This window comes from Dermacentor andersoni, chromosome 6, assembly GCF_023375885.2.
Source record: "Dermacentor andersoni chromosome 6, qqDerAnde1_hic_scaffold, whole genome shotgun sequence".
Lineage (NCBI taxonomy): Eukaryota > Metazoa > Arthropoda > Arachnida > Ixodida > Ixodidae > Dermacentor > Dermacentor andersoni.
In genome coordinates, this window is record NC_092819.1 from 159,194,975 (window position 1) to 159,209,295 (window position 14,321).

The 14,321-nt window shown below is 45.3% G+C and overlaps 1 long non-coding RNA gene across 1 annotated transcript; it reads left to right on the forward strand.

Moving 5' to 3' along the window:
* Positions 1 to 6,826: 6,826 nt before the first annotated feature.
* On the forward strand, positions 6,827 to 13,023 carry LOC140218842 (uncharacterized). The gene is made up of 3 exons (XR_011895030.1): positions 6,827 to 7,293; positions 8,351 to 8,431; positions 10,867 to 13,023. It is a non-coding gene; the product is annotated as an uncharacterized lncRNA (long non-coding RNA).
* The last annotated feature ends 1,298 nt before the right edge of the window (positions 13,024 to 14,321 follow it).

Genomic DNA, 14,321 nt, shown 5'->3' on the forward strand with positions numbered 1-14,321 from the left:
ACAGATGTTTTATCTGGGTCAGGCTGGACGCCATCGGCGTTCACGACATGTCCGAGAAACTTCAACTCTTCGTAACCGAAGTGACACTTTTCTGGCTTTAGTGTGAGATTAGCGGAGCGGAGAGCCTCAAGTACCGCCTCTAAACGCTTCAGATGTTCTTCGAACGTCGCTGCAAACACGACGACGTCATCTAAGTAAACTAAACAACTGTGCCATTTCAGACCCGTCAGAACAGTGTCCATCATTCTCTGGAATGTGGCCGGTGCAGAACACAGACCGAATGGAAGTACTTTAAATTCATACAGTCCATCCGGGGTAACAAAGGCAGTTTTTTCGCGATCTCGTTCGTCAACTTCGATTTGCCAATATCCACTCTTCAGATCTATGGATGAAAAATACCTGGTTCGCCGCAGTCGATCTAACGAATCATCGATCCGCGGAAGCGGATAAACGTCTTTTTTGTGACGTTGTTCAACTTTCTATAGTCAACACAGAACCGAAGCGTTCCGTCTTTCTTTTTGACAAGGACCACCGGCGACGACCAAGGGCTTTGGGATGGTTGTATGACGTCATCGTCAAGCATTTCTTTCACTTGTGCATTAATCACGTTGCGCTCTTTCGCTGATACGCGATAAGGCAGTTATCGTATGGGACGAGAATCGTCATACGTGATTATTCGGTGTCTCGTGATGGGCGTCTGGCGTACCTTAGAAGAAGATGCGAAGCACTCCTTGAACCGAAGTAGCAACTCGCGCAGCGCTTTTTGCTTTTCCTCCGAAAGGCCTGGATTGATGTCGATATTGCTGAGTGTCTGAGCTGGGTTGTCCTTTGTCATAGACGCAAAACATTCAGCAACGTCCGCTATGGGCTCAGCAAAAGCGATAGTAGTACGACGAAACAGGTGCCTATGTTCCTGGCTGAAGTTCGTCACGAGGAGCGCAGAATGTCCACCTCGAAGCATAATGAGACTGCGGGCTGCACATACACCATGAGTCAGCATAAGGGAGGAGTTACCCTCTGCAACAGCTTCGCCGTCGCGCAGATCGTCGCATACGACCGCTACCAGGACACTTGCGCGTGGTGGTAAAGTTACACTGTCAGCGTAAACCCGAAGCGCGTTACGTCGGCAGTTGTCGCGGATGTTCGCTGCTCTCTCTGTCGAAAAAGTAACCGTGCGCTCCCGGAGGCCTATAACGGCACCATACTCTCGCAGAAAGTCGACGCCCAAGATGAGGTCCCGAGAACAATCACGGAGTATAAGGCAGCTGGCTGGAAACGTACACCCACGAATTTCTACTCTGACCGTGCACATGCCCAACGGTGTTACAATATGCCCGCCAGCAGTACGAACTTGCGTTCCAGACCAAGGCGTGATAACTTTTCTGAGTTCCGTCGCTAGTTTTCCGCACAAGATTGAGTAGTCGGCACCCGTGTCCAATAACGCACTAACGTGGCGGCCATCGAGCACAACAGGTATGTCTAGCGAGAGTCTGTCGCTGAGTTCGGCTGCTGTCGTCGTTGAATCGTTCTGAATATACCGTGCTCGCGTCGATTGGAGGTCTTCGGAAGGGCGATTATCAGCGGCCTCGCCCCCGAAGGTCGCTGTTCTTAGTTTTCCCGGCGAGGGCTTGGCGATCATCCCTGCGCTGCCATTGGAGGGCTTCTACGAGCTGGGGAAGATCGCCTGGGGGACGGCGAGCGCGACTGCCGCCGCGGAAACTGTGGCATACCCTGCTGGTTCAGGTACTCTTCAATTGCCTTAGGCCTTTCACCATATCTGGGCCTTGGTGAATCTGCGGCAAAACCTTGCAGTCCGAGGCGGCGGTATGGGCACTCGCGGTATAAGTGACCGGCTTCTCCACAGTGATAACACAGAGGCCTTCTGTCCGCGGTACGCCAGACGTCAGATTTCCTTTCAAGCGGGCGCCGATCCTCCATACGTTGGATCGGTTGCACTGATGGGAGCGGCGGAACGTATGACGCAGCGTAAGACGTGGCATGGATGAAATGGGTCGGAGCGCGGACAGGGACTCGCCCCAATACTTCCGCACACGACGGCCGCTGCAACTGTGTTGTCACAGGTGGCGCATTGCTGCTTGGAACGGGACCTCGGACCGCTTGCTGCACTTCACTTCTCACGAGGGCAGAAATGGAATCCAGCGTGGGCTGAGGTGGGCAGCTGAGCCGTTGAAGCTCATCACGCACCACCGAGCGGATAACGTCTCGGAGAACGTCCAGGTTCCCAAAGGCAACCGCGTCCGTCAGTGAAGCAGCATTCGCGAGCCTGTCATACGTAGTGGAGCGTTGGTCCGAAGGTGAAGTAGCGTTCATTTGCCTTTCATAGAAAGCTGAGCGCAGGTGCAGCATCTTTCCATCGTGGTGGCTTCGGTTAAGAATTCAGCCACGGTCTTCGGCGGGCTTCGAACCAGGCCAGCAAATAGCTGTTCTTTAACTCCCCACATTAGATGGCGCAGCTTCTTTTCCTCTGACATAGTAGGGTCCACCCGACGAAAGAGGCGCGTCATATCCTCCACGTACGACGTCACGCTTTTATTCGGCAGATGAATGCGGGATTGGAGCGCCCGTTCGGCTCGTTCGCGGCGATCAACATTGGTGTATGTCTCCAACAAAGCACGGCGGAACTCGAGCCACGATTTGAGGAGCCCTTCTCGGTTCTCGTACCAAGTGCGAGCACCGTCCTCCAAGCTGAAGTAGACATTTCTCAGCTTCGCCACGTCACTCCATTCGTTTATCTCAGCAACGCGCTCAAATTGGGCTAGCCAGTCTTCTACATCCTCGAAGATATCCCCGTGGAAGACTTTCGGCACTCGGAGATTCTGCAACAGGTACTGAGTTGCCGTTGTGGCCGTACCTTGCGTAGTGGTCGAGAGAGACGTCGATGTTCCTTTCATACTGGTCCGTGGGGGCGTCGATGTTGTTGCGGAGCGATGATCAAGCTCCGGAGGCAATCCTCGGATTCTCCTGCTGGCCCGGTGAACAGGGGTGTCCACTAGTATAGGGCTGGTACTCCTGCTACCTGGAGGGGTTTGTGGCATCGGATGAACCGTACCCCGCACCTCCACCAGTTTTGTCACGAAAAAGACAAATGAAGATGCACCCGGCGTCAGCGAGACAGACAGCTGTACAAGATGGCGTACACAAAACTCAAACCGGCGTCCTCAGCCCCCTACTACTTCTTCTTCTTCAGCGCCCACCTCTTGCCGAGCGCGCGTTCCAGTCACTTCTTTCTCAGCGCTGGCGCGTTACACCTAGCGGCAATATATATTACATGTGCGCCAAATGCAACTACACTCTAAAAACTAGGAAGGGTATCGCAGGAGTGAAGCTGCCGGTTCACTCTTCAAAGCGTCATTTTACTCTCGCAAAATGTCGAGGAGAGTGAAATGCATTGTTCACTCTGTCACCAAGGAGAGAGTGAAATGTGCTTTTCACTCTCCCCTTCAGAGAGAGGGAGTGAAAAGACTCTTGCGACAATAGAAAAGAGAGACTCTTGCGGCAATAGAAAACAAAACGTAGCGTAATCTTCTGCTTCAACTGTAGGTGGCTGGCCCCGAACATGGCAATGTATCATTCATGCACGCTGAGCAAAGAACACATCGTTTTGCTTCTAACAGAACAGGCCGCCGCAGTTCAAAGGAACGCGTAGCGAGCGCTCTACTTTTTCACTCGGAGTGGCTCCAACGCGCGCGCGCGCGCTCAAGATCGCGGAACAACACAGCACGGGAGAAAGAAGATCCGTTCAGCGAGCAAAGGCCAGCCGAGGGAGATCGTGTGTCTGCCATCTCGCGTCGCCACGAAAACACGACAGTCGTTCGTCATGCCTTGGATATAACAACAAATCCTCCACGGTAAGTGAATTCTAACTTAGGTGCACATTCTCCGTATATGTCATGCTATCGCCAGGAAGTCGTCGCTGCGCTTAGCCGACGCGATTGACAAAGGACTAGGCGTACGCGCTGTCTCTCGATGTCAATCGAAAAAGCCAGTCGTCGCGATAACTGCATGTGATTTTATCACTTTGCCGTTGTCCGTAAGAGCTTTAAAAATCGCAAGCGCTGCCAGAACTATGGTATGTTCAATAAGACACCAGGCGAGAGGACGCTTAAAATGGTTAGTTCACCAGCCCGTGATTCCGAGCCTATGCGGAGCGTGATTAGCGTGCGTTTTGTGTGTTTGAATTTATTCAGTTTGGCAGTCTACTGTGTACGGAACGCTGTTGAACCACGGAATCACATAACAGAAGGCGTCATTTTGCTGGCAGCATGCTTTTTTTTCATAAATAAACCGCGCGCTTGACGGTGTCTCGCGCAGGGGGAATCTGCGACCACTGAAGTTACGTGCAGCACCAGTGCTAGTTAGAAACTTTGCCGCAGGCATTCAGCTGCATGCTGCAAGAGGTCAGTTGGGCGCGTTATCTTGAACTTACTGAAAATGCATGAGGAATCCATGTTTTATGCTGAAAAAAGTATAAACCCCATATAAGCGATCTTGCGCGCGGCAGCTACAAGCGACGCGACGGAGATGGCTGTCGCGTTCGCTCGTCGCCTACAAGTCGTACTCCGTGCGAGCGACGATTTTGAGCGACGCCTCCCCGGTGTTGCCGGCATGAGGGCTGCAGTCACGCGTGACGCGTGCTTTAGTAATTTACGTTGATAAAATATTTCCGGAGGTCTTGCAGTACGTTCTTATCCTTGCACGTATAAAAATTGAATCATTTGCTCGTTCCGCGCGACAATCGGTAGTATTTGAGCGATGTATGTACATCCAGTTCCGGCTTCGCGCTATTGGCTAGTCGCTCATAGCACTTCTGGGCGACGAGCGACGATTTCTAGATTTCCAGAACCGAGCCATCTGTTCAAGCGACGGCCCGTTTTGTCGCTCGAAGCCGTCGCTCGTCGCCGTCGCGCACTAAATCGCTCTCCCAGTGTTTATCCCTAAGACTGAACTGTTTTTGCTCATGTTGAAATGGTGTGATCATAGGTCTGGTTTTGTCTCCTGTTGCGGTTTTCGTGCACGGTGCGAAACTGAAAGGATGCTTATGTCTACGAACTCGGTGAATTGTCGAGCAGCTAGTTACGCATCGGCATCGAATATAACGGCTGCTGTGTGGAATTACAATTGCAGGGGCGCTTTGCATACGCTTATTGTTTTGGACATGCCTGTGCATTTGCTAGTATGAGTTGGCGTGTCAGAGTTATGTCATATGAACAGCTAAATCAGCCTTCCTCTGGGGGTTACAAGCGTAATGTGTGCATTTTGCTATAGCATGGCAGATCAAGATGTGTTTATCGCTTGAATATATTTAGTAGAGAAATAAAATATCAAAATAAAATGTTGCTTTAATTCGGTGTTACCAGTCTGTCGTACACAGAACAATAGGTTGGTGTAATAAACTAATAACTGCGGTTTAACTGCAACTTTTACATGCCTACAAGAATCTAAAATGCTAGATTTCAAACTGCAGCAGTAGTCGGGTCTGTCAAAAATGAACTCCACTGCGCACCTCATGCATGAAAATAAGTTCATGCCTTTTAGTAAGCTTAGATGCAGGCCGCAGTGAACTTCTTAGTATTGAAATGTGGGTAAGCTTGCCATAACAAGCCTTGTTGCCCTTTTTTATAGGCACATCCATATATCCATTGAGCTGAAGGACAATATTTTCATCCCTACTGAGCATCATGTTTGCAGCTATAATCCTCAAATTATGGCTTCAGCAGTGGCACAACCAGGGATGGTGCGGGGGGGGGGGGGCACACTGGGCACGTGCTTAGGATGTGTCGCAAGTGGTGTTTGCGATACACCAGACTCATGACAGACCTATGACGTCTGAAAATGACCAATATTCTATTGATTAGCAGGAGTATTCTAACATTCATGAAAAACAAGGATGAACTGTGGTTTATTTGTTTTTTTGCTTAAATCTAAAAATTGAAGTTAGTTTAGCAGTTGACTGTTGCAGTCATTTGGATGTTTTGCATGCATTTCACTAGGAAGACTAAGAGCTAAGACTTTTTTATTGCCATGGCCTTGACTGTCTTGATGTTGTTTTGCACCATGCCCTTGTGTTGACTTTTGCATACAATATTTTTCAGGCACCCGCTTTATATAACGCAAGAAGGCAGCTGCAAGGACACGAGGATGTGAAAGAGCCAGTGCAGCGCGACTTCACGTAGTGCAGAGGAGCCAATGCCAAAAAATCAAAATACATTGGCATGCTATTTGGACAAGAAAACTAGTATGTGGGTATATTGGGTGTACCATTTGACCAAATGTCAACAAAATCAAGATACAGTATGTTACACGAAGATGAAAATTCTCACGTGCTCCAGGCAGTCATCTTAACATGGTATATTTATGTAATGTCTCTGATTGGAAAGTCAAATCAAGTATGCTCTCTGGAGACAAACACATAGCAGCAAGTGTCATTGAAAAGTTAAAAATGTGTTTTAAGAAAGCTGATTAGTTCTGAGAAGTGACTGCTTTTTGTCTTGCCTCTCAACAGATATATCCATGTGATAAAAAAATAGTGGTACAATGAAATTGCATATTTGCTTAGCGACATGATACATACTTGCAATGAGCACGGTGCCTGTGTTTACTATAAAAAGCAACAGCCCATGCTTGCTTAGGTTAGGCCCACTACAACATGCAGGCATGGGTGATTGGCGCTTTTTTTATTTCTGTGTCGTGAGGTTTATTGACGTGCGTATAGGTGAAGTGGCACGCAGTATGGCTAGTACAAAAAGGGGGGGGAGGGGCGCAGATATATGTAGCTCACTGTACACGACACAGGGTAAACGAAATCCGTGTTCCGCAACTATGTTAAATGCCATGTACGTAAATTTTACAACGCTACTCGTTCGAAGCGCGCACAGGTGCATATTGAAGAAAAGTTTCCAGGGTAGATAATTTAGTTCGTAATTTACACTAATTTTGCTCTAACCACGAGACATAATAATTTGAATATACTGCACGGAAGAACCTAGAGCGAATTAAATTGTGTGCCAGCTTCGTGTGTATACATATAGTCTTTCCTATGCATTAGGTTTTTTGCGTAATGAATTAACAGTTGACAGCCTATCTTATGATGTGTACTCTGTTTACATTACAGTTGTTTATTAGTTTACTCGTTTGTTTTGCGACTGATGAAATGCCGGCATATATATATTTTCAACATTTGACATAACCCTGTATGTTTTGCAGGGACAACCCAGGACATGCATTTCTCAGCACCCAGTCAACTGCCAAAAGTGACTCAAACACAGGCCACCAGTAAGTGGACATCAGTTGCAATTTCAGATTATGCAGTTGGCGGCTGCCTTGTACGGAGGCTTTATTTTTTTAATGAGATGGTGATGTCGTTCTAATGTACATTTTGACCACAAAGGTGCGATCATGTCTCACAGAGGCATATATGGTTGCTATTCTCTGCGAGGGACGTGTTCTCGTGTTCGTGAAGCATTTGTGTTTGGCAGTATTGTCGCCCAATGAGTCGGATATAAACACTGTAACTCGCCACTGCCGGCAAGTAGTTGCGAGAAACACAATATATTATGACGCTGCAAAGTTATTTCATGAATTCGAAGGAAAGTTTTGCAGCAGGAAAAAAGGTTGCTATTCCAGGTAAACATGTCGTTTTCTCACAAGTTATTTAACCAAACTGTGGATGCGTGAAATTCGTGACTTATGAATCGATTTTAATTCATCCTTTAATAATGCTTCTAAAAGAGACTAGAAATAGCATGTGACTACCTCTGCAATCAGCAGACCATACATTTACAGTCATAAGTGGCAGTTCCATGCAGTCTCGCACTTTATATAACCTTTCCTTTCAGCAACATTGGAACTGGTGGCTGCGTTTTCAGAAGGAGAAGTGCACTTGACACTGTATATGTATGTGTGAATTCGGTTTTCTTTGTATGTGTCGGCTCACTGACAAACAGTGCAAAAATCTGTTGTACCATGAGCCTGACGACGCCTTCTGCTGCTAGAAATGCGGCACTTCGTATTTTATAGTACTGCATGACATTTAAATCAAAGCTACCACATAAAATGATTAAGAAAACTAACCGCTGTTATAGCTGTTTTCCTCAAAGAACGCTTGTCCTTTATGGGCTGTGTTAATCTGAGCTCTCCACCTATGTTTCAGTAGTATTATCCCTTAGTGAGTGAGAGATTGGGGGCAATTAATCGTGTTAGTGTTTAAGTGGTGTCCTAAGTATGTGTTCCAAAAAAGTTGTCTAGATTACTTTATTGTGTAGTGTAAAGCTTATGAAACCATCAGCAACTACTGAGTTGCTAACACGCATATGGATTTGTCACTATACAGGTGGAACTCGGCTGTACCACTGCAGTGCTGCGGAAATTGCTTTCACCAGCGGCTTTGCAACAGCTGTTTCGCAGCATGTCGGTATGTGTTAATTTATAATTATGTTGGGATGGGCTAGTATTATGGACCACTGCTACTCTGTATTGTGACAGATCCATATGATAAGGGATGTAATGGGCACAGCGAAAACCTTTGAATTTTTTACTATGGTACATAAACAGGCTCTCCTTTTCGTCACTGGAGCAGGAGAAAAGGGCATGCAGGCACTCCTGAATGTACATATATTTCAAAACATGAGAGAGACATATACACATACACACACACACACACACACACACACACACACACACACACACACACACACACACACACACACACACACACACACACACACACACACACACACACACACACACACACACACACACACACACACACACACACAATTAAACTGAAGGCAGGGACGTTCCCTCTTTCATCTTGAATTGAATTGTGCAGCGCAAAAATACAACACAGACCACAGAGAAGCACACATGTTAACAGGTTTGATACACACGTTAGTTCAACAGATTTGATACTTCAAGTGTGCTATTTTACACAAGGGGGAAGGGAAAGGGGAGAAAATCTGAAAAAAAAAGTGGAGTGGAAAAAAAGGAATCGTGCCAAAAAGCATGAGAAGCATCGCGCAGCCAGGATCACCAGCAGGACATCTAAAAAGCACTCTGATAAAATTACATACAGGACAACCTTTCGTATAGTTTGTTTCAATCAACTCAGATCACATGCAGCCATTACTGCAATCAAGTTGTTTCCTTATGTCATATGAGGGAATGATGTGGGCCCAAAAAACTGTTTAGAGCTGAAGGATTATGTTCCATTCTAGCCTCATTGCCTGCTTTTTTATCATATTGTTATCAGCTGCTTATGTTAGGGACAAAAAGTAAGAGTACGAACTGTTTCCCGATTCGCCATTCCACACAACATGTCTTTGTGACTATATGTACATGCAGATGATCCATAGTTGAAAAATATTCAGTACAGTAGAATCTCATTACAAGATGCACTTGGTTCTAAGAGACATCTGAAAATGGTTTGGTTGGTTTTCCGATGTTTGCCACGTTAACAATACTGTATACAAGAGACACCTTTGTTACTAAGGATGACTTTTTAAGTATTCACTACTTCGAAGGGACACAACCCAGACACATTCGCTTTGTGCACCTTGTGTGCTCCGAAGGGTGTAAAGATCACGCAATCCTTACACAAGTCAATCGCGCATGTCTCTTTTAGCATGAACCAGAAAAGGAGGGCAACGAGGACAGTGCGGGGCAGAAAGTGTCAGCAGTTGAAGCTGACGAGCGTCTAAGAGCACCTCAAAGGTACTGCGAGCAACAAGGCTTGCAAAGTGAAGCGTTTAAATTCCAGAAGTTGGGAAGGAAGCTAACACAATCTACAGTCACTAAAAAGCTGTGAATGTCTTCTTTAAAGGGCCCCTAAACCACCGAGGTTGAAATTTAGTTGCGGTGTTGCAGTTCTACACAATAAGGCAATGAACAGGTAGCCACAAGAATTTTTCGAAACGGTGCAGTAATAGTGGAGCTACGTGTGTTTGATTATCGAAAAGTAGTCCCCACTCATTTTACTCTTTCATCTGGTACACGCCACATGGACAGTATCGTCTTTTCCTTGCCTAGTACACCTCCTAATGTTACGGGACAGGCCAACACCAACGAGCTCTGTTGCTGCCGCGCTGGCCCGTCGTCTTGCGAGGGGTGGCGCTAATACAACGGAACTGTATGGTGACTCGTGTTGAAGAGCCTCATAGGGAGACCCTTCTGTTGGCGTTTCTGTTCTTTGCCCCCATTGGCTGCCCACAATGGCATCGCGCGCAACGCGACGAGGAAGAAGGAGTGTGTGTATTTGCTTGCAGGCCTTGCCGGCAGTCGTACACTTTCGTTTGACCAATCGACAGCACCGGAAACTGGTGACATCATCAGAGACAGCCTGGTGTTGTCAGGACAAACTGGGGGGTGCAGGATAGGTCCAGAGAGGCGCACGGGGTCATTTTCTTCATATTGTGGTGCTCCGGCAGTGCTACGCACTCTGGCATTTGGCTTCGTCGATCGTGACGGCATTCTGATTTCGATACGCGTGTTTACTTGAAATGTTCAAAAAATGTCGAGAAGTGGTTTAGGGGCCCTTTAAGCCACCCTGAGCATTTATTCCTTCAGATATATCAAAACATACTTTAGTGATGACGCATAATAAAGTGATCTAGTCTGGCTCCTCAGTGTCTCAAAATTTTTGGTTTCGAGAGACATGTTTCCCGTGCCTCTTGAATATCTTCTGATGAGGCTTTACTGTAATATACACAAACAATTGTGTAACTCCTCCTGCAAGTATTATTCATTAAGCCCGGTCACTTATGTGCAAAGCTTGTGGTTAAGTCTTGATGTCCGTACTTTTTAGAGCTATGTTTATTAATTCATGCTGTTCTTATTGGTTCTTCGATGCAGGAGACAATGCCTACAAAATTATTGGCCCTGATCATGAGAGCCCTCAAGGTGCAAACAACATCTCTGTTGCACAAGTGAGCCCGATACCACTTGGAAGTTACCAGGACAGATGACACGGCAGCAATAGATACAGAGACTGCCATGTCTACTGCAGCTGCAACAGTGTACGAGGCAAGCAGCAGCGCGTCAGCATCAGCAGCAGTGTCAGAAGGAACCACACCAGGCCTGGTAGAGCAACATGTGTGCTATCACTGACTTTTTTTGTAGTGGATACAACTCATTTGCTCAACATACAAAAGCTTTTCACCACGACTGTGAGCCAGTGTTATTGTGCAGCAAGTGCAAGACTAAGTTAGGTGTTATAACACAGTAGAAGCATCACTTTAATATATGCAAATGCAAACATATTACAGTTGTTGCCTCCCCAGCCAGCCCACATAGTGACAACAATGTGGAACACATGGTGGGACACACCTCTCCCCCATTACAAGATAGTAGAGACTGTCAGTGTTGTTGCTAGATTGACTGGTCTTTGTAGGCAACTAGAAGCACAACACAGGTGTCATAAGATTGTTGTTGATGTTGTTGTTGAAGAGGTAAAAAAGAAGTTTGATGCAGCTGAAGTGCCACCTGATATTGAGCAAATCAAAAGCAACCACCTGAGAAAGCAACACTATCGAAATTTGGGTATCTATGTGCCGCCAACTCTGGTAAGGATGGCATAGGACAGAAGTGTGATGAAAATCACACAGACACTGCTGTTCCATCACTGGCCACAGTGAGCAGTGACTTGTAGGGCAAGAGAGTCAACTGAAACGAACATTATGACATAGTGTCATGCTCCCATGTGACCACTTTTCAAGTTGTTTTGCAAGATACAGCTCAACCTCCAGAAACGAGACTGCAACTTGTCTGTAAAAAAGCTTTCACAAAAAATTATTCATAACACTATTAACATCGCAGTATCTTTTTTTGTGTGTCGGTTCGAGGTTCCCGGCTGTCCATTAATGCAAAAATTGAGGAAAAAAAGAACATGTGTCGTACTTACACCTTTTTAACAAGTACGAGGGGGACAGAACTTCTCTAGTCATGCATCTTCATCATACTATCAAGTTTTTAAATGCCTTTTATAATTATTATTACCAGTTATATCTGAGTGCATTATATGCATGTAGCAGGTGTAAAATCAGGTCAGTTGGATCAGATGCCTTATCTGCAAGCGAGCCCTATATTCAAGAAATTTGATTTAAAATAGTTACGTTAGAGACGCAGTCTTTCAGCATTTTATTGCCTGTGGTTTAAGCATTGCTCAATACTTTTGTGGGTGGCAATTTCAACCGGCACAGCACTGCGCTTTGCCACAGTCACATTTGTCTTCAAAGCGGTGTTTACCATTTGTGTTGATCTGTTTGTGTCTGCATAGAGCAAGTTTTTAATTTATATTTTTCTGCATTCTTGTGCTTGCACTAAGCTTGTATAAGGCAGTTACAAAATGTGCATCACTATAACGAACTGTTCTGTTGAGCTTACACTTGCAAATAATCGTGTTCAGATGGCCGCACTTCTATGCGGGTGCACCGCTAGCTTTGTGTATGTTCTCATGTTTGTATAAAGCTTATATAAGCTAGCTAGAAAATGTATGTCACTAAGCATGGTGATATTCTTTAAAGAACTGCTTGGTTGGTTTTACACTTGTGAATTAGTATTGAGGCGGTGGTATTCCCATGTATGCCCACTGCTAGCTTTCTGTGTCCTCACGTGTTTGTATTAAGTTTCTACAAGGGAGTTACAGCATGTACGTCACTAAGCGCTGTGATATTTTTTAAAGAACTGCTTTGTTGGTTTTACACCTGTGAGTAATAGTACTCGGGTGGCACTAGTCACGTGTAGGTACACAGGGACCATTTGTATACATTATGCTCATGTAAAGCAGTTACAAAATGTATGTCACTAATTACTGTGATATTTGTTGAATTGCTGTGATGGTTTTACACATGTGAATAATAGTGGTCAGGACACAGTACTTGCGGTGTATAGTTGAATTTATACACTGCCAAGACATGGGCTGTATACGTACCAAAAGAAATGTATGTCATTATATTGTTGTGATTATTACTGTTTGGATTTTATTAAACTGTAATAAAATTGTTTCTTGTATCTATTGAGGTATGGCAATTTGTCATGCAACCAAACTGAGGACCTGAACTTGTGCATACAAATAAACAGCTAATTTAAGAGTATACTGCTCATATTCTGCTAAACCAGTTTAACAAATCTTGTACTACAATGCTGGAAAAATGACAGAGCTGACTCGGATGTACAGAAAAAGTTCTGCACTGGCTGAAGGACTGCCCCACACTGGAGTTCGTAATGTTGCGTTCATTGGAGCAGAACAGAAAGTGCACTTCTATTAAAAATGCGACAGTCGGTGCAGAAACATAAGGCAGACGAGCGGATGTGGCACATTTTTTTCAGGGCCCTCCACGCCTACTACTGCATTTCTAGTCTTCCTGTGCTCTGCGTATAAGCCCCTGTTCAGCCAAGGTTTTTACTCCATGACAGTTGTTCTACTGGGTTCGTAGCAATATTGAAGAAAAAAATTCAATGGTTTTCAAGGACTTTCGAGGCCCCGACACAGTAACTTCAAGGACCTCGTGCAATGTGTGTAGTAGTTTGGACAGGCAATAACTTGTTCAAGAACACCGTTAACTTTAATGCAAACAAAAGAAAACAAAACAAATCGCATTTCAGTGATTTCAAACATTTGAAAGACTGCTTATTTGCCTTTCACCGCCCACCACTAAACGCACACAAGGAAGCATTTCAAGAAAGCGCTCAAAGTTTTTCTGCAATAGCACAATTAACTACTTGGACCTGCAACATTTGCAGTTTTTGAATACTGTTTGGTTTGACAGTGTATGTGATGTCATCTGTTGCCTCAGCTTTTTTCACCATCAAATAAGCAACAGTCATTTCTAATTTCTTTTTATTGTGTCTGTCGCTCTCAATTTACTCTTCACGGCTTCTCTTCGAATGCCTCAACTGTTGAGCTTCCTGCTTCTGCTCCTCCAAGCACATTTGTCGCCGGTTCCATGTGCATAAAACTGGTATCTGCAGCTCCTTTGTAATTTCAACTTTAAGGATGTCGCTTTCCTTCTATTACCTCCAGAGACAATTTTCTGTGACATGCGAAAGAGTGTCACAGAAGGGAAAAAAAGCGCTTGGCAATGTCTGCTAAGTCTAGCCAAGTGTACAAGTTTAAGGACTTTCCAGTACTTCTAAAAATTCAAGGGTTTTCAATGCCTTGAAAATGGCATTTTAGAAATAAAGGATTTTCAAGCATCGCTACAAACCCTGGATTCTAGCACCTAAATAATTTTACAAGCTTATTTTTGCATGGAGTTAGGAAATTCATGCTTTCTAGCTAACGCTGCACTATCTCTGTACAGTGAAGC